The sequence below is a fragment of the Myodes glareolus genome, chromosome 11, assembly GCF_982192425.1.
Source record: "Myodes glareolus chromosome 11, mMyoGla1.1, whole genome shotgun sequence".
Lineage (NCBI taxonomy): Eukaryota > Metazoa > Chordata > Mammalia > Rodentia > Cricetidae > Myodes > Myodes glareolus.
In genome coordinates, this window is record NC_142036.1 from 44,075,323 (window position 1) to 44,091,741 (window position 16,419).

General features: G+C 46.7%; 1 long non-coding RNA gene across 1 annotated transcript; it reads left to right on the top strand.

Moving 5' to 3' along the window:
• The first annotated feature begins 8,285 nt into the window (after positions 1-8,285).
• On the top strand, positions 8,286-12,247 carry LOC125409905 (uncharacterized). Its single transcript, XR_007234917.3, has 5 exons — positions 8,286-8,618; positions 9,324-9,409; positions 9,545-9,660; positions 10,856-10,958; positions 11,057-12,247. It is a non-coding gene; the product is annotated as an uncharacterized LOC125409905 (long non-coding RNA).
• Positions 12,248-16,419: the final 4,172 nt, after the last annotated feature.

Sequence of the window (16,419 nt, forward strand, 5' to 3'; positions counted from 1 at the left end):
CAGGCCATAGGCAAGTCTGGGTTTTTGTTAATTAGTGATTGATGCAGGGAGGGCCCAGCCCATTGTAAGTGGAGTCATCCCTGGGCTGGTGGTCCTGGGTTCTATAAGAAAGCAGGCTGAAGCAATCCAGTAAGCAGCACCCCTCCATAGCCTCTGCATCTGCTCCTGCCCCCAGGTTCCTGCTCTCTTTGAGTTCCTGGCCTGACTTCCTTCAATGGTAATAAACCCTTTCTTCCTCAAGTTGTTTTTGGTTCATTAAAGCAATAGAAACCCTAATTAGGACATTCTATTGGGTTCTGTTGGTGGTGGTGGTGGTGGTGGTGGTGGTGGTGGTGGTGGTGGTAGTGTGGTGTGGTGTGTGTGTGTGTGTGTGTGTGTGTGTGTGGTCTTAGACAGGGTCTCACTATGTTTCCCGGGCTGGTTTCGTTCTGTGTTACTGAAATGACACACCTGCTTATGAATGGCTCTAACACACACACCTGGAAATGGACTGACGCTCTGAAGACCATGGGGCTAAAAGCAGTTAAGAGAAACTATCAGATTTCCCTTCAAAAACTCAGCACACTCTGAGTGTGCTGGCAGGCCAGCAGAGCACCGGTGTCCCTGGCAGAAAACATCCATCAGAGGAAGAAAGAATAATACAGCATAGGGAGTTCTGCTTTTTAGTCTTCCAGGAAGCCTCCCTGACCACCCTCTGTGGCGTTAGATTATTATGCCCATTCTAGGGGTGAAGAAACAAGGCTGGGAAAGGTTTACCACCACAACGGAGAGTCACTTAGGATTGTCTCACAGCAAGCTGGCTTTCTCTCCTACCTCACCATTGCCTCCCACTCAGCAGTTATCCTAGGAAAAGACTCAACCGGTTCCTCTGTCCTGCCTCAAGATCCTGCCCAGAGCCCCAACTCTGAAAACCCCAGGGTTAGAGAGCCAAATTTCTCAAGATAAGATTTGGGCCCGCAGTGTATGATCCACGATCATAGCCTTCCAGGTTCCCAAAGATGCTCCCTTCCCCAGTTCTCAGCACCAGGAGAGGGACAGGAGTAAAGAATGATTTCACCTTCCTTTTCTTTGCCAAGTAGGAGCTAACAGAGTCTTCCAGCTACTTTAAAAAAAAAAATACCCAGGATCTTCTCGTCCTTTGTTGTGGAACTGTAGTGAGCTTCCCACAGGTGCCAGTCCTTGCCTGTGTGATCTTCCCTGGATGCGTGCCCAGATGCTAGGCAGACATCGGGCTTTTCTGTTGTAATACAGTCACTGTGGGAGGGGAGGAAGTCAGTAAATGGCACAGACTGGACTCAGAAAGGTTTGTTGTAATACGGCCAACAAAGGCAGTAGCTATTAGCCCTTCACTGGTTCTCGGAAACCTAAGACAGATGTGACCAGCACAAGAAGATGTCCAGAATTTCACGTGGGTTATTTTTAGAGATGTGTGTGTGCTGGGGATGGAAGCTAGGGCCTCTGAATCTGAGGATCCACGTTGTCACTGAGGTATACCCTAACCTACCAGCTTGGGACTTCTTAAGTAAGACAGACAAGTGGGAAAGGGCAGGGCTGAAGGGGTCATTAGGGGATGCAGGGAGTCCTTAGGAGACGTGGCAACGTGATGGTGCAGAGCTGTGGTTTGGTATGGTTTCCCACTGAAAGACCTGGATAATTCCAGACCCCCCTAGCAGAAAAAAATAGAGCCAAAAATCTAAGCAGGGAGAGAAGAATCAGAAATCTAGGATTAGTGACTCTGTTTCAGGAACTAGTTGAAGATAAAGTTAGATTGTAATCTTAAGAATAATCTTGAGAAACAGGGAGTTACCCCCTGGTATTTTCGGAATTTTCAATGATGCCCTCCCTACCCCCTTTGGATTACTGGGCTGTGGTTTCTTTCCTTAAAAGCCCCTTCTCCCAGCTACTCGAGGTTTAACTCCTCCCCTGCATGGGTTATGAGTCTCGGTCCCAGCTCTGGTACCTGTCAATAAACCTCATGTGATTGCAGCAAGGACGGTCTCTCGTGAGTTACTGGGCGGGGGTTGTGTTATCCTGAGATTTGAGTGAGAGTCTCCCTACACCAGGGGTGGGGAGGGGGAGTCTTTCACCCCACACCTAAATATGCAAGGAGGTTGGTCTCTGGTATGATGACACTGAGTTGGTAGACACTTTAAGAGGTGGAGCCTAGTGGAAGGTAACTAGGTCACAGAAGATAATGTTGTTACACGTGTGTCATTGTATGTCGGAGACCAGCCTCGACAAAAATACCTCTTGCCAGGGTAGTGGCGTGGGGATCAGAAAAGTAAGTAAAGAGTACGAAGACACGAATAAAATAATAAAACAGAAAACATAGGATAGTACTGGGAGGGAGTTCCTGTGAACACTAAAATCGCCTGCGAGTTTAATTTTCCAAACGCTTTTATACCCCAATACAAAAGGGGGAAGAAGGCAACAGAAGATTTCTTTAACATGATACAAAGAACAACTCTGAACAGTTAATTGCTTTAACACTTGGAGACGTCAAGTCATTAGCATTCTGTTGTTTAGGCAGTGAAACTACCCTAGACCAAGTAGCCTGAAGGCAGTCACTCACCAGGTAACCAACTATTACAAAAGAAGGAGCAGGTATACAATCCTGACCATCTGTCAGGATGGAGTGAGTCCACCTGTATGGGCCATCTTAACATCAAAAGAACCAAGTAACCACATCCTGGGTCAGGATGTGTAGCCCTGGTTGTTGTCAACAAGAATTAGCAGCCTCCAAACTCTCTGACCTTCAGATAAGGTAGAAATAGGCTCACATTCTTAGCCCTCTCTCCCAATGGCTTCTCCCACTCTCCCCACCCCCACCCCCACCTCTTGCTGGTCCCTACCTCCTGCTAAGCAGCCCACCCTCTAACTTCAGGGCAAGCATATTCCACTGATCTTTGTCCCCCACCCCCTTGAGATATTTTTCTCCCTCTCTTGGTTCCCTTTCTACTTCCGTCACACACGATGATTCTGTATAGGAGACAAAACACATGACAGTTGTCTGCTTCACACCACGACTTCCAGTTCCATTCTCTCTCCTGAGCTCTCTTTTCTGCCTCTTTATCTTCACCGGCATTCAGTGTTTGCTTTCTTGAGGATCGCCATTCTGCCCATGGTGAAGAAGAAGCTCAAAGGAGAAAAACTGGCCAAGTGTCACAGAGTCCTTTGGGTTTTCAGTGTTCTCTCAGACCCCTCCCATTCTAATACATTTTTTAAAAAAATCAGTTCTTTGAGAAAGTCATGCATGTAAGTAATGCCAGACTTCTCTTTTAAAAATAAAGTGACTTCTACGAAGATTAAGGCCTTAGCATGCTGGAATGAAAGCATTTTCATAATCTCTCTTTCATGAGAACCAGATTTAAAAGCAACAAGGGATTCATTTTTTGTCCTGGTGAAACTGAGTAAATGATCCTAATTTACATTCAGATGCTCCAGTGAATCAAAGGATAGAGGGAGCCAAAGAGGGAAGGACTTTATGGCTGGAGACAAATGGAGCCCCTGACTGATACACAGAAAGTGATGGAAGCCATGTGAGGTGAGGTCAGAAGGTGTTTTGAGGGGTATGTGATAAAGATTCGGTGTCATTCTGAAGAGTGCAAGCATTTAAATTTTAAAGCACTGTGTCATGTTCTTTTAACTGGTCAGTGTGTTATTCCTTGCATATGGTGTGTGTGTGTGTGTGTGTGTGTGTGTGTGTGTGCGTGCGTGTGCGTGAACACCTGAGCATCATTCCTCAGGTGCCGTCCACCTTGTTTTTTTGAGACAGGGTCTCTCACTTCGCCTGGAGTTTATCAATTATTAGGGTAGGCTGGTTGGCCAGCAAGCTCCAGGGATCTGTCTGTGTAGGCCTCCCCAGACTGGGATGACAAGATTTTAATGTGGGGTTCAAACTTGAGTCCTCATAGTTCCAAAGCAAGTGTTTTGCAGACTGAACTATCATTATTTCTTGCATATTTTAGGTGAAAAAATTAATTGTGTTAAAATGCTCATAACACAAAATTCATCAGTGTGGGTATTTTTAAGTGTTCACTGATATTAATATATCCACTCCATTTATAACCACTGAATATTTTGAATATCATATTTTATAGGTCAGCATTTCCTAATGCCTGTGGTCTCTGAAGCTAATGGTTTTCCCTTGAGGAAAGAGGACTCAGTGGGAGGGAGGCACTGCTGACTAATGGGTAGAAGTCCCTGGGAAGAAAAATTTGGCTCAACATGAGAAAGAACTTTCTGATCCAAGGGAACAGGAGGCCCGGGAGCTTGCCTTTGAAGGTGGAGAATGGCGAACAGGAGCCCTTAGACCACCTGTTGGGTGTGTTTGAGACAGATTCCTGTTCTGGGTGGGAGAGCAACCACTGGGCTTCCTTCCAGCCACAGGATCTTCTCATTGAGCTGACAGGGGATCTCTACACTCTCAGATTTCAGCCGAGCAGACAGGGGCTCAAGTGCTCTGGGTAGTCACACTTAGCATTAGGCACTGGCAGCTTTCACCCGTTCCTGGAACGCTTGCTGCTATTTTAGTCTAAACTGCAGAGAAGCAATTAAAAGAGGGGTGCTTGGTTTCAGGACTGGTAATCAGTTACAGGACAAGTGACGTGAGGCAAGGGACCCTCGCAAGGAAAGGGTTCAAAGAGCTCTACCAGACTTGGGTGGCTCCATTCCAATCCATGACCACTTGTGGCCAGAACGGCTCCTAAAGCAGAAACCTAGGCACGCACCCCCTCGGCCCCATTAAAGTTCTTCAGTGCCCTCCTTTACTTTCAAAGTGAAGTTCAAGGTTCTAAGAACTCCAGGCCACCGTGACCTCCTGAGTCTTGTCTTACCCACTTATCCCTTCAGTCTAATCTCCAGCTGAGCTAGGTTTTAGTTCTCTATTTGTTGGGCTAATTCCTACATATTCCTCATGATTCTACTCTGGGGTGGTCCCATAAAGAACCTGTCTTTACTGTTCCTATATGTCACCCAGGATGCTTCAGAGTGCCCCATGGCCACAACTGCCAGCATCCTAGAAACAGCATCTTTGGTGGCCTTTCAGGTACCCTGTGTTGATCCATATACCCTAGGAACCAAGAGATCAGAGGCTTAGAACCAGCAAGATCGCTCAGTGGGTAAAGGTGCCCATAGTCAAGCCTAAAGAGTTGAGTTCAATCCCCGGGATCTACATGGTGGAAAGAGAACAGACTCCCACAAGCTAGCCTCTTACATTAGTCATGGCACATGCATGAATTCCCCTACATGCGTGTAAGTGTACAAATGTACACACACATGCACATGCATACATACATACATAATTTAATTTTTAAAAAGGATTGAAGGATTAAAAAGTAATCTTGGACCAGGAAAGTTCTTTATACATGTGACATAAGACACAGAAGTGATTTTATAATAAATACTAAATATAATCATGATGATTGCAGCGCTGGGGATTTAATTTCTCTCTCTCTCTCTCTCTCTCTCTCTCTCTCTCTCTCTCACTCTCTCTCTCCCCCAACCCATCTATCTCTATCTCTGTCTGTCTGTCTATTTATCCATCCATCCATCCATCCATCCATCCATCCATCCATCCATCCATCCATCCACCTACCCATTCATCCATCCATTCATCTGTCTGTCTATCTACTTACCTACTTACCAACCTAGATATCTATCTGACACAAGGTCTCATGTAGCTAAAGAGGACCTCAAATTCTTGAACACTCTGCCTCTACCTCCAGCATGCTGGGATTACCACCATGTGCAACTATCCCCAGTTTTAAGCAGTGCTAGTGTGGTCAAATAGACTAAGCAAGCCCTCTATCAACTGCTCCATATCCACAGCCCTCAACACATGCCTTTCATCTGGAACAACAGCACAGTAGGCTGTTACAGTCCAGGGCTTAGGCCTTTGCTAATGGCCTAGGAGGTTGATAAGTCTTCCTGAGACATGAATTTTGGGAGCCAACAGTTAGTCATGGGTAACAATGCCTAGCTGACCACACTCTGTGTCTCAGTATGACTTTGATATTTGCTACCACTTTCAAATGTTGGTGACATAAGAAGTGAAACCCTAAGGTCTAATAGAGTCTACCCATCTCATATAAGTTTGTTTGGCCCAGTACTGGCTAACATATTGGTTAGAAACAGTTGGGGGAATCTATTTTTTATAGCTGAGAATGCATACTTAACTCAGGGTCCACTCTTTGGGTTATATACTCAGTTAGGTTTGACACATATCTGATATCTTATATGTACCATTTGGGTACTACACAGAGTAATCTTGTGCCCCAAGATCCTCCATGCTCTACCTTGTCATATCCCTGCCCCCAGGATCCCTGGTAACCAATGGTCCCTTTTCCGTCTGTGTTGATTTGAATGAGAATGGTCACCACAGGCTAACATGTTTGAATGCTTGGTCTGAAGTCGTAGAACTGTTTGGGGGAAGATTAGGAGGTGCGGTCTTTTTGGAGGAGGTGAGTCACTGAGGGTGGGCTTTGAGATTTCAAAAGCCCAGGCTATTTCCAACGACTCTCTTTTTCTGCCTCACGGTTGTTGTCCTAACATGTAAGCTTTCAGCTACTGCTCCATAGTCATGCCTGCCTGCCTGCCGCCATGTTTCCTGTCATGATGGTCATAGCCTCTTCTCTCCTCTGGACCAGGAACCCCAGATTAAATGCTTTCTGCTATAAATTGCCTTGGCCGTGGTGCTTTCTCACTGCAGTAGAAAAGTAAGTCACTATCTATAATTTTGCCTTCTCCAAAAATTTATATGGCTCGAATCATAAATTATGCAGACTTCTTAGATTGGATTCTTTCATTTAACAATATGCATAAATCTCTTTCTTTTTTTGTGGCTGAAAACTCCTTTCTTTTTCATGTTGAGTAATTCTACTGGACAGGCGCCACACAGATTATCACTGTGGAGAGCCTACTGAAGGACTTCTGCATGGCTTCTGTGAGTGAGCATGCGGAAGCCACAGGAGGCTGTCAGGTGTCCTTCTGCATAGTCCCCCTCTGTGTCTTTCTGTTTCCTGGCCGCCATGAGGTGAGTAGCTCCCGCTCCACTCTCTCACCACTGGAGTGGTCTGCCTTGCCTTAGGCCCAAAGTAATAGAGCCTGCCAAGCAGAACCGACTCCAAAACCCAAGCAAAAGTAAATTTTCTTCTTTCTTTTCCTTTTAAGCTGTTTTCTCTGAGTATTTATTGCAACAACTAATCCACAACTTGTAGCTAACTTGAATCTCCCTGCAACCTGGGGAAGCCAGGGAAAACATTTTAAGCAACAAAGTAGCTGCTATGGTGCTTTGTAATGTGTGAGATGAAGAAGTTTGCATGTAAAGCTACATCACATACAGTATGTGTGTGTGTGTGTTAAGATTTTCTTTCACCTCCAGAGCTGTGTGTCATTGGCTGCAGATAGTCAATCAATTTGAACGATCTTCTTTGGCATTTCAAAAGGAAATTTTCTAGTCCACAGGACATAAAGCCAGGCCTAGGCACACTTCTCAGTGCTCTAAGTAGTGGGTTACAGGCTCAGTGCATAGAAGTCTTGCTAGAGCACTTTTAAAAATCACCAATGCCTGGGCTTACCCTACACCAAATTGAATTGTAGTCTCCAGGCTGGGGCCCAAGGCATGCATCCCTCCCCAGGTGACTTGATCATATGATTTGGCCTTAGAACCACTTACTTAAGTGTCTGGTGCTCAGACTGTTCCCTTTTGAGGTGAACTAGAATTCGGTAATGTTATCTGAGCAAAGATCCTACACCCACTCCTATGGAGGAGGCAGCTGATAAACTCTTTCTTCTATGACATCACAAGTGGCTAATCCACAAGAAGAGATGTGGGTTTCCTTCTTAATAAAAAAATGTACCTTCTTTCAAGAGAAGAGGAGGAGGCAGAATTGAAACCCACCAAGATAATTGAAGTAAATAACTCCAGTCTCGGATGACAAGAAGTTCTTCTACATATGCATTAAACAAAGGCAAGCCTCACTTCTAGAAGAAACAATGTGTACTGAATCTTCCCCTCTTTGCCATCATCTAGAAATTTCCACACTAATTTGCAGTTGCTGACACATTTCTTGTTACTGAGAGAACAGTCTCCTTCCTCCGATAGTCTTCTCCTGTCTTTAAACAAGTTAGTAGAAGGAGTGTGAGGGGGGAGGAAAGAGACGTCTTGGTATGTTTAAATGGGGACATGAGAAATCTTATCAAACTAGGAATCAAAATACATATCCCCCCCACCCGGTCCCGCTGCCAGTCTGGCTCATTCAGCAATTGCCTGAAAGAAATAATAGGGATGATTTTGTTCTGTTTTGGTTTTTTGAGACAGGGTCTCTCTATGGAACCCTGGATCTCCTGGAACTCACTATGGAGACTAGGCTGGCTTCAAAATTACAGAGATCCCCCTGGTTCTGCCTCCCTAATGCCCAGGTTAAAGGCTTGAGCCACCACACCAGCTCAAGGAGGAGTTTATGCCTAACAGATTGGCCACCATTCGGCAGATCTGTGATGAACCAAGCCCCTGGGAGAGGGTAATTTGGGGGAACAAATAGTCAGGAAACAACACCCTGTGTCTGAAATAAAACAAGAGGCCATAAATGAGGAGGCACACTGACCTGCTTCAGAAGGTAAGCTGCTTTTCTTCCAGGATGAGGGGGCGCTCCACCCTTCTGGGCTTGGGGTTGCTGGCTCAGTGTGCTGATTCAGTGTACCTAAGCCCATAGGTGGTGGCCATAGAGTCCACGGTTCTTCAGCGAGGAGAAAGTGAAAAGGGCTAGTATCTGAAACCATGAGAAGAAATGGAGAGAGATGAACAGACGCAGGGAGTGGGTACCCACACCAAGGTTCCTACTTCTCAGATCTGTTTGTAATTCTGTGTGCTACTAGTTTGTCTCCGAGTTAGGGGAAACTTCCGTGGACCACAGAAGTTGATTCTTGTGTTTAGAATAGACTAGTAGCCTGTCACCAATCACATGGTAATCATTAGTGAGTCCAGGGAAGAGATGGTCAGTAGAGTAACTGCTTATCTGGCCTCACCATCATGGCAAAATGAGTCAAGATCTGTATTCTGTCAATGTCGTGATGGAAGGCAATGTCTTTGGACATCATCATCACAGCTTCCGTTAGATTTGTATGCAGAGTGTCTGGGACATGCCAGGTCTGTTTAGTTAGAGTAGAATACATTGGACCTAGAGAGCCTAAGAGGGGACCCATAATGCATTTACACTGTCAGGAAGATAAAAGACAGAGGGACGGGAAGACCAGGAGTCGTGGTCCCTAACACGAGCTTTAGAGCGTGTCTTTTGCCTCTTGTCTCTGTGGTATTTTTCCAGAACTTGCCTTTAGGGTCAGACAATGCAACAATGAGAACAATATCCATCAGCATCTAGCCCATCCCAGACACCAAGCAGCATCACTGGTTAGTCCACTCAGGCTTCACACCTCTCTCCCCATCCTCGCCTTCCTCTCTGGCTTCCCTTTGGGCCGTGTCAAGGTTGGATGGTAGCAGTAAGAGAAAATACGGGTTTCTTACTCAGTTTTCTTTTGACCATAGCCCCTGGAACAACACCATTTTTCATGAACGTCCACGACACCTCACTAATTGTGGTGGTAGCCCTCAGAATATCGTCTCCCTCGATGGAACATACATAGAAAATAAGTTTGGTGAAGGTGAGCCTAGAGAAATTTTCCCTTGTCTCAAACCATTTCCACTTGTCTCAAAGTTAAAGATTTGGGTCAACAACCAAACCAGATCTGATTCTGAGACCCTTCTTGTATCTTCCAAAATGGCTCTGTCTCGTGATCCCCAAGTTGACCATATCCAATTTCATGGGAGGTATTCAACCATCACTGAGCCTCAGTAACTGGGAAAGGGCAGTTTAGCATGCTAGAAGGGGCCCCTTGCTGAGAGAGAGTAGTGAGACTTGAGGACTCTCTCTTTAAGAAGTCTTGGGTGTGTCGCTTCATTTCTGTTGGCCATAGTTACTTCACTGTTACGATTATCACTGAAGGAGAGAGCAAAAAGCCGCTGAGGATGGGACATCTCAATTTCCTTTCTCTGCAGCCATTAACCAGCAACCCCATGTGCTGACCGGAGCCTTGCTCTTTCCTTGTGGTGCCTATCCAGTCCTTTTCCCTGTACCAATGTCCATGTTTCCCATAGACCCAAACTTTATCAGTTTCCCTTAGTCTCTTGATCTCATTTCCATCACCAATTGCTTTGGGCTTGGGAGTTCATGATGCAGTTCTGACTGACAAGACGTGGGGGGGGGAAGTTGAGGGAGATGCTCCCGAAAAGGGGTGTCTTGCTCCTAAGAGAGTACGCAGTTGAGGGCCTTTTGTTTTCCCTGTGTTGAGTATCATTGTCTGCATTGATGCCTAAAATGGCTTGAGGAAAGCCATTCTCAGTGAACATCACCGGAAGGCTGGGAAGCCATAGAGGGAGAACCTGGGAGCTGTTCTCAGCGTCGGTCCCCAGTACAGATACCCCTGCCTGCCCATCTCGTTTTGTAAGACAAGTATACTTGTAATTTCTGGTAACATATTTGGATGGCTCTAACTTCTCTCTGCTGTGTCTTTAATGGCTTGCAAGCACAGGAGACATTGATCGCCCTGCGTTCGTTCCAGTTTTAACAACTAATGACATTGACCAAAGAGAATAATTCTGTTCTGATCGTTCTGCATTCTCCGATTCTGTTGGCTGTTGACCAGAACTGCTATGAGGTTCCTTTAAAGGGTCACCCAGCCACAGCTACGTAAATAAAAAAGAGCTCCAGACTTTACAGAGTCACTGCGTTGAGTCTGGAGTCTTGACCTCCAACGTCTACTCCTAATTTTCAACTAAATTCTCCATTTATTTCCTCAGGATTGATTACGAGTACTCTTCACAGCCATGGCAACGCCATCACCTTTCGACCCACTACACCAGGGAAATGTCATGACTGAGGGAAGCCGCTCACTTCACAGCAGTAAGGACAAGGGAAAAGGAGGAGGAGGAGAAAAAGATGGGCAGGTACCTTCCCCAAAGGCATGTCTTCCTTTCCTGCCATCTACTTCTTCCACCTAGATCCCAGTTCTCAAAGTTTCCAACACCTCCCAGAATAGCGACACCAGCCGGGGACCAAGATTTCAACAGGAGCCCATGGGGAACATTTGGCATTGGAGCAACGCCTTCCCCCTTCCGGTTTTGTAGCTCGGGATTATCTCCACTACTCAAACTTGGGTCATCTCAGGATCTTTGTTCTCCTGTTTTTGTTTGAGTTTTTCTCTGGGGCTCCACTGCCAGCAAGCCTGTCTACCCAGTCCTGAGGGTTTTGGCCATTTACTGATACTTTATTCCTCTGTTTACAGTGTCTCAAAGTTCCGTTCCTTTGGGTCCCGCTCTGTCTCCCATCCGGGCTCCCGAGGCGGACTGCTTTCCCGCGGTGTAGGTTTGATGGAAAAAGCCAGCTGCAGCTGTTACCTGGGACTGCTCCCCTTCTGCCTCTCAGCCACACAGTTCTCTGCCCCTTCTCTGACATGAAGGAATTTTCGCTGCCGCTCTGGAAGCTTTCAGTGGAGGGAGGAGCAGACTGAATCCCATTCTGTCTTATGTCGCTGCTGACTACCAGGCTTAAGAGATGGCTTTTCTTTTTTTCCTGCTTGATTTTCAGTCCCACACCGTGAAGACGACGTTAGGAGCAGCTGAGCAAGAGCGAACCCCAAAGTTCTCTTGCTCTTGTTTTACAACTTACGCCTGCCTACCTCCCGGGCTTCTGCCAGCTTCTAAATTCCATGCTTCCAAATAAGACAGTAACATATTCGACTCTGTGGATTGTTAACAGATTCTTGGACCAGCGCACACGTCACCCCCAATGTGCCTGACTGGATAACAATGTAAAGTACAATGGGGTAACATATGCAATGCATTGTCTTTCCTTTTCAAAAACTCATTTTATAAAACTCCTTAATTGAATCAGGCTTGAACTTCCTGTGGCATGAGACCAAATAGAATTACATTGATGCTAAAAATGTAAATGCATCCCAGATACCACGGTTGATGTATAGCTGGGGATACTGAAGCCTGAAGGCTTGTGTGAGCACTAAGATGAGAAGGGAGAATCTTAGGATTCAGGTATCTGACATATAAACATTTATGGGAATGTCTCAAACATTTTGCTTTCTTAGGACAGTAATACTATCTTTGACTTTGGAATCCCAGGAAGACTTTTGTGGGAGCACTGGCTCATTCTCCAGATGATAGGAAGGATGCCCAGGAGGGGAAAGAAGACAAAATTTTAGGGCACGTCCCGTATCCCCAGAACTAGGGCCAGATCCTATCCAGCACACCCTGGTTCAGCTTCGACGGTGTCAATCACTGCCCTCCACACTGAGATTGTCTGGAAGTCACCTCAAGGGTTGGGAAGTCCCCTCTAGCCCTTTATCGGCTCTGCCCCTCCTTCTATGGAGGATCATTTCACCAGTGTCTGCTCAGGAGACTGGGAACGGAAAGGAATGCTGGCCTCCCTCCATCTCCAGCCCCATTCTGCAAACAAGATGCCCACAGTCGCAGAGGTCTGTTAGTGCTGCCCTGTGCTGATTCTTTTCCAGCCACTTGTCTTAGTGCAGAGATTTACTTCTTATGATTCATTCACGACTGGTCGAGGAACGGCCACAGCCCGGTGACACCACTGCTCATCACGTCTCCCTGTCTCATGACATGTCAGGGAACATCCCTTGGAGCATGCATCGATGAAATTTATCTTCCTTTTAAAAGTGTAGACAACCCCCAATGGTGGAAAACTATGCAGGAGAGGCTGATCTGGAGGCCGGGGTGCAGGCTTTGACTTTTCTTTCTTCCCCGGTGCTGGTGCTGTTGCCAGGCAGACTAGTTACTGACACAAAACTCCTCCTTGATAAGCTGAACTGTTCCCCCTCCCAACTTCATTATGCCTGCAGCCGGAGCTCTGCTGTAAAGGAAGCCATGCCAGACACCCTGATTCATGCACTTAAAATATCTGCCGGCCTGGGTATGCGGGTGAGGCGACAAATCTGGGAAACATACATCAGATCAGCAGATGCTCTGAGCATGCGCAGGAACGGCCGCAGAATGGAGACGCGCCCTCCAACCTGGGGCTACGACCCGACCTGGAGGAGGTGACCGGATACAGCTTCTAGACTGTAGGGGATTGGTGGGTGAGGAGGGCGGGAGCTGATATGCAGAAGAGGTCTTAAAACCATCGCCAAACATCCGGGGCACCAGGTGAAGGACTAGAGTGAGGTTCGACCTGAGCCCGTGGGGCTGGGCTGGAAAAGGAAACTTCTTTTTGTGTATGCATTCTACTATGTACTGATCCAGAGCATTCTGGAAAAGTACTGTATCACTGAGTTATGTCTGACCCTTGAACAAATTTGTTTTAAGGTTGGTAAGATGGTTCAATGGGTAAAAGCACCAGTCATTTAAGCCTGGCAACCTGAGTTCCATTCCCAGATCCTAAATGGAGGGAGAGACCCAGCTTGGAACACCACAGGCACACGGTAGCATGCACATACTAATGTATGCATGTGCACATGCCCTCCCCATATAATAATAGCAATAATAAATAACATTTTTGAATCAATTCTAATTTTTTATTTTAAAACAGGGGTCTTGCTAAGTCACCCAGGCTGTCTTCAGACTTGCTGTGTAACACAGGTCAGCCTTGGATTTGCTGCCCTGCTGCCTCTGCCTCCTGAGTAGCTAAGATTATGAATACATTCCACCAAGCCTGGCTGAGAATGTTCTGTGAAGAACTTGGACCAAGTACGGGCTTGAGAGAGAATTTGGCTTTGCCTTCACCAGGTGCCACATCAGAATAGAAAATTACAATATAGAGAATCTGAGACTGGGAAACTCCTTAAATAACTGTATATACTTGTAAGGAAATGAAGTAGGTATGTTCCAGAGTTATGAATCAGGGGGAGCCAAGAAAGACCCATGAGTGGAACTGGAGGAGGTAGGCCCAATGACTCCAGAGAAAATGCCTGAGAAAATGCCAGCTATGGGCTCTTCCTTTATGAACAGCAACAGAGCCACCCAGCCATTTCCGAAGCACAGAAGTTAAATACCTTGGTCCCATAGCTGATTGCAGGCCATCAGATCCTAGAATTTCTTGGTCTAGGTCTGGAGACAGCTGATTTCCTCACATGCCTGGACCCTAATTCCAAAGTAGTTTCAGAAACATGAGAGGAAGGAGGGTTCAGACATGAAGCTCAGATTCCTAGCCTTCAGCCATGTGCGGGCCTTACAATCAGATCAGACACTGGGGTGCTGGGAGAACACCAGGAGTAGAGGTGGGAAAGAGCGGGAGGTGCCATCCAGCAACAGCGCCAGTTTCTCGGGCACAGGCCCACGAAAGAGCTCTGAGTAAATTAATAGGTGCCCGGAGCCATGGCTCCAGCAGGCTTGATGGTGCCAGGCTGAGGGTGCCAGCTGATCTCTCTGCAGACAACAGAAAGTGAGATTCTCTGTGGGCAGGGAGGTGAGACACTGAGAAACGGCGGGACCTTCTGTTTTTCTACGCAGAGGGAGGAGCAGAAACGAAGGACAGGTAATTCTCTCCCTTTCTTTCCAGGAAAGCAACCAGGGCTTTGTAATTTCAAGACCTGGGTGCCCTGACCTTAGGCAGGGGATTCCCACCTGTGGGAAATGAAGAGCTTTCTAAAGAGGGGGTAGAAGATTCTGCTTTGTGAGTAAGATCATGTCAGGGCCTGACTCACTAAAGGTGGCTGGATCCTGGGAACTGGGAACACAAGAGGGGTTGCGTTGTGGGGTTTTCCCCGAAAGCACAGGGATGTTCACAGCTTTCTGTCCCAGCTGTGGACAGATGAGGGACCGCTGGGGAAGCATGTGGATCTTAGCTACTGTGTGGTTTTCAGAGTTGGGATATAGGTTCTTTAAAGGAGGCAGCAGGTGTGGGGAGGAATCTCAAGAACCTAGGGCAGAAGTACTCAAGAGAAAGCAGGAAGCAGGATGCGGTGGGGGCTTCAAAAAACAGAGACACCGGAAGGACAAGGGTGTCTCACACGGATGGACAACACGATGGATGATGAGCTGTCCTTGAGCTTGCCCAGGGTCAAGACGTAAGCGTCTACAACCTTTGACTTCTTTTCATGGTCTCCCTGTTCCTACGCCGTGGAATGACTGACAGCATCCCAGCACATTCTATTCTGCTCACGACACAGCTGCTGGGCCACAGCGATAGCTACTCGGCTGTGTACTAGTCTCACGGCAGCCTCTAGAAATAAATCTGTGTGTGCCTTGGGGTAAGAAATGAATGTACTGCAGATTGGCTGAGCTCAAGGTGCGGACGAGTAACATTGCCTAGGTGTTCGCATTTAATGAGAATGGCTTTTACTCTTTTCCTTGTCGGACCACAAGCCTCACAGCTGCACACAATCCGGCACTGACCGGCACAGGTCCGCGCCCAGCTTGCACAGAAAGCTCTGGTGTGCTCCGCCTTCACCTAGAATCACACCACAGAGCCAGTCAACGTCTCTGATGCACCGTTGACTTTGGCAAGGCTTTCTGAGCTCAGTCCCATCTCTGTGTCCTCCTCCCCGTAAAAACAAGGCCATCGTATCATGGCCTGACACTGCTTTCCTGTTTTCATTCAACCAGCGTGATCGAGGTCCTGCGATGTCCTGCGACCAGTTGGGGGCCCATGGGGCGGGACTAGTGGCTTCTTTGGCTTGCTCCTATCCCAGCACCCTCCCCTCTCTCTCTTCACCCCCGCTTTCTAAGGCAGCTCTGTGTTCACCCTCATTTCTCCAGGGTTTAGCTTAACTGCATGATCAAGGAACCCTCTTCAAAACCCAGGCGGCAGACCCTGCTTGTTCCTCTGTACTCGGCCCATTGTCTCCTCTCACTCCACACTGTAATTAGTTCCTTTTTACTTACTGGATAGGAAATCCCCAAGGAAAACGAGCCATATCTATTAACTCCCTAAGCCTTGTATAAATACAGGTGGAGTGTTCTTAATGCCATTTACAAATCCAGTTTAAAAATGAATAATGAGCAGATGGAAGGACTAAATTATATCTGCTTTTTTAAAACTTGTCTTTAATTTTAATTTTGCTTTTTAATGTAAAATTATGTGTCTGGGTGTTTTGACTCTGTACCACTTGTGTGCCTAGTTCCCCGAGGACCCAGAAGAGGGCAATGGATCCCCTGAAACTGTTGTGAGCCTCTGTGTAGGTGGTAAAAATTCACACAGGTACTCTGGAGGACCAGACAGTTCTCATAGCTGCAGAGCCATCTCTCCAGCCTTACTACTACCACCATTATTATTTTTTGACTTATATTCATTGAACACAGTACTGAGTTTCATAAGAACATTTTCATGCAAGTTGATAGCATCCTTTGACCGTGTCCCCCAAATATATGGTTTCTAGATGTCATGAGCTAACAAG